We start from the raw sequence: 3,939 nt of genomic DNA on the forward strand, positions 1-3,939 counted from the left end.
ATTCCTTTAATATAATGTAAACAACATTTATAAAGTTCTTGATAAAGAAAGCATATGAAGCAAAAAAGAACATTTTTACTTCATGTCAAGGTCCACCAAATGTAACTGCTTCATCTTATTTCTTTCATATCACTGATCTTTCTTTAAAATTAGAAAATATCAAGAGCTAACACTGAATACTCTCTGTTCATAAATCTAGATGTATTATGATTTCTTATTTTTAAAAATATTTCTATTTTATTAAATTAAGTCTCTAAATAATTATAATACATTTGTATTTTAGTGGTTCAACTCAAGTTTCTAAATCACACAGTTCTAGAAAATATTGTAAAATTTGAGAGCACATGGACATATAAATTACTTTATTTTAAAACACAAGACTGGAGACCAGCAGTAGGCATAATGGAGGACCAGCAGTTAGTGTAATGGCTATGTCACTGGACTCCCACGTAGTCAACCGTGGTTCGTGTCCTGGACCCGGTGGCTTAAGACTCACGCCGAGCGCATGTGCGTGTGTGTCCAAGATCCCAAGAGGAGAAGGGAGGAGAAGGGATTGTGGCGTGGTCATCACCACTGGGGGGTGATTTCTTGCTTTCTGTCTTTCTGTCTCTCTCTTTCTGGCAAGTGCAAGTGCCCTATAGCAAAAACCTCTCCAAAAAAAAAAGAAGTAGGCATAACGGATGGCTATGTTGCTGGACTCCCATGTTGTCAACTGCAGTTCGAGTCCTGGACCTGGTGGTGTAAACTCAAGCCAGGCACGTGTGCATGCATGCCCAAGATCCCAAAAGGAGAATAGAGGAGAAAGGATTGCGGTGTTGTCTTGTGGTGTGGCCATTCCCCCTAGGGGGGTGATTTCTCTCTTTCTGTCTCTCTGTCTCTCTTGGTCTTTCTAGTGAGCATATGCACCCTATAGCAAAACCTCTCCATATATAAATAAATACACAAGACTAGGGTAGAACATGCTGTTAGCTTATTTCTATGAAAATAAAAATATTTACTTTGCCAACTTATTTCTGTGTCATATTTTCATTCAAATTTTCTGGAGACATTTTAAATATTTATTTATTTATTTCTGAGTACATGCTGGTGGACAATTTTTGATCCAGTGTCTGCATTTGGAGCAATTCAACAGCACATGCATGGGTAGTAATAATCTTTTATTACAGAATGTTTTCCAAAATGATAAGAGAAAGCAATAAAATTCTAATTTAATTCCAAGAATATCATTTGTTTTGGTACATTTAAATCATATAATCTAGGCTTCATTTTATGCAGTGCCAGCAACAGCTTCCACTAAACTACATCATCTTTTTTTTTTTTTTTCCCCAAGACATTCAGCTCTTCTGAACCAGGAAATTTTACAAGAGGTGGGGTTTAGGGAAGAGTGGGAGACAAGAGTTTGCAAATATTAAAACATGTATTCCTTTTATTTAAAAAGCCACAAATGATAGCTGAGGGTCATAGAATCAGGTTTATTACCTTAGAAACTCAAATTAATTATTTGTAAAATTAGGAACATGTTATGGAACACACAAGTGATTGTAACACCTACCAGTGTTGGAATACAAAGCTCAAACTGTTCCTGCTGGTGGATTTCTAGTTGCATTAAATCATAGAAAATGAGTTTTATGAACAGTCTTCCAGATGGGAAAATGTTCACATGCTGTACAATGTTTCACAGATTTATATGAAAAGCAATCTGTAACCATATGCATATCAGAAATGAGAAACTGAACCCTCAAATATGCATGGACTGCCCTTAGGTGCACAGCTGTATGAATTCATGACTCCTTGCCAGTGGGTTTACCTGATGCCACCTAACTTATTGGCAGCTAGGATGATTAATAGTGAATAATCATTATGGGAAATTAAATCACTTCACATAAGCAGTGACTTTTAAAATTGTCAACATGTAAGACTCACGTGCATTTATAGTTTTATCCAAAATGAAGCATTGATTTTACATTGCCCATGACTTTCATATTCAGAAATACAATGATGTTACAAAATTACATATATAGTTATATAGTTTTCTTTTCTTTTTTTTTTTTATTTTTAGTTTTTGCTATAGGATATGTATGCTTACCAGAAAGAGACAGAGAGAAACCATTAGAGGGAAAGTGAGAAATCACCCCTCAGAAGGATGGCCACTCTGCAATCCCCTTTCCTCTCTTCTCCTGGGATTTTGAGTATGCACGCACACATGCCCTGTGTGATTTTTAAGCTACCATATCTGGGACTCGAGCCATGGTCAGCCATGTGGGAGTCCAGCACCCATGATCAGCCATGTGGGAGTCCAGCACCTTAACCACTATGCTATTTGCTGGCCCCAATATTTGGTTTCTTATATGTTACATGATTTATTTGTTTATTCTTTTTCATTATAATAAAAGTTTCATCAATTTAAAAATAATTATTATGCAAAATATTTTCATAAAAATAAAATATTTTATCTCTGGAGTTAATTTACCATGTTTTACAAAAATTTTGTCTTAAACAAACAATAAGGGATTTTTTTTCTTATTTGTTCTTCCACCCCTTCTCCCTCCCCATTGCCACCAACAATTTCTTCTTTCAAAATTTATTGAGTACACAACTGAAACACACACATGGTGAGTTGTTGGAATGCAGTGATATATAAGAAACAGCACACAAGTGTATTATTTTCTTTTTCTTACAATGAAATAAAATGTTGATAGATTATATTGTACATAATTACATATTACATAATATAGCATATATAATATACATATTATATACTATACATATTATATAGTAGAATTATATACTATACAAATGATAACATAGCCTATTATATATATGCATATAACATGCATATTTTATTTTGACTTAACTCTTTAAATTTCTTATTTTACTTAGTACACAAATGATTTGAACTCTCTCCTGAAATGTAATAAACTTGCAAAACCTGAGCACACTGAGTCCACTTGGATTTCATTATAGATCTTTAGAATCTTAATTTAGTCATTTGTAAAATTAGATACATGTTTTGAAACAGACAAGTGACCACACCACTTGCCAGGGTTGAAATACAAAGTTAAAGCTGTTCTTGATGGTGGGTTTCTAGTTTCATTCAACCATAGAAAATCAGTTTTATGAAAAATTTTCCAGATGATAGTCACAAACCACACAATGTTTCACAGATTTATTACTATTTAAAATAGAACAGTTACTATTAAATTATAAAATGTATTTTTTTGTTTACGAGCTTTCATATTTCTCCCGTAGAAGTTATACTCAACAAATCCTGAATTGTACACAAGACATTTTACTACAAAATGTAAAAGTTATCATCATGTTCCGAGTGCATCCAATGATGATAGTCTACCATGACTTATAGTACCTTTTACATTTTAAATTCTCATGATCATTGTGAGCTACCCTACAATATGCTCAGATTTATCTTACAAACACATATTATCCACCATCCTTTCCAGACTTCTCTAGAAAAATTACGTCATTAATGTCTTTACTCCTTGATGGTACCTTCAACAAATTCCTCAACAAAACGAAATCCCAACAGTGTATTTTCATTAGTGATAAACAATCTTGACTTCTCATCTTTGGTAGTTGTAACAATATGCTATGATTTCAAAAAATAGAGCATCTTAGTAATGAATTTTGAACTTGAATTTGTGGAATGAGTTGCTAATTATGATATCAAGGAAGTGAATTTTGACAAAAAGTGTAAACATGAACTATCATTATTTCTAGAAACATCATACACCCATTTTGGGGGGCCAGGTGGTAGTGCCATGGTGAAACTCTGGGAAGCTGACCTGTATGTGAGGGTTCTGCATCCACTTCCCAAGATCTCCCTACAAATGTCAGGCATATGGATGCCCACGACTTGGGACAGGCTTAGGTTGGGATGGATCTGTGTATCAAGCCCCTTTTAGGGCTGCAATTTCTCTGTCT

This window comes from Tupaia chinensis, unplaced genomic scaffold, assembly GCF_000334495.1.
Source record: "Tupaia chinensis unplaced genomic scaffold, TupChi_1.0 Scaffold000692_1, whole genome shotgun sequence".
In the NCBI taxonomy this organism is placed as follows: Eukaryota; Metazoa; Chordata; class Mammalia; order Scandentia; family Tupaiidae; genus Tupaia; species Tupaia belangeri.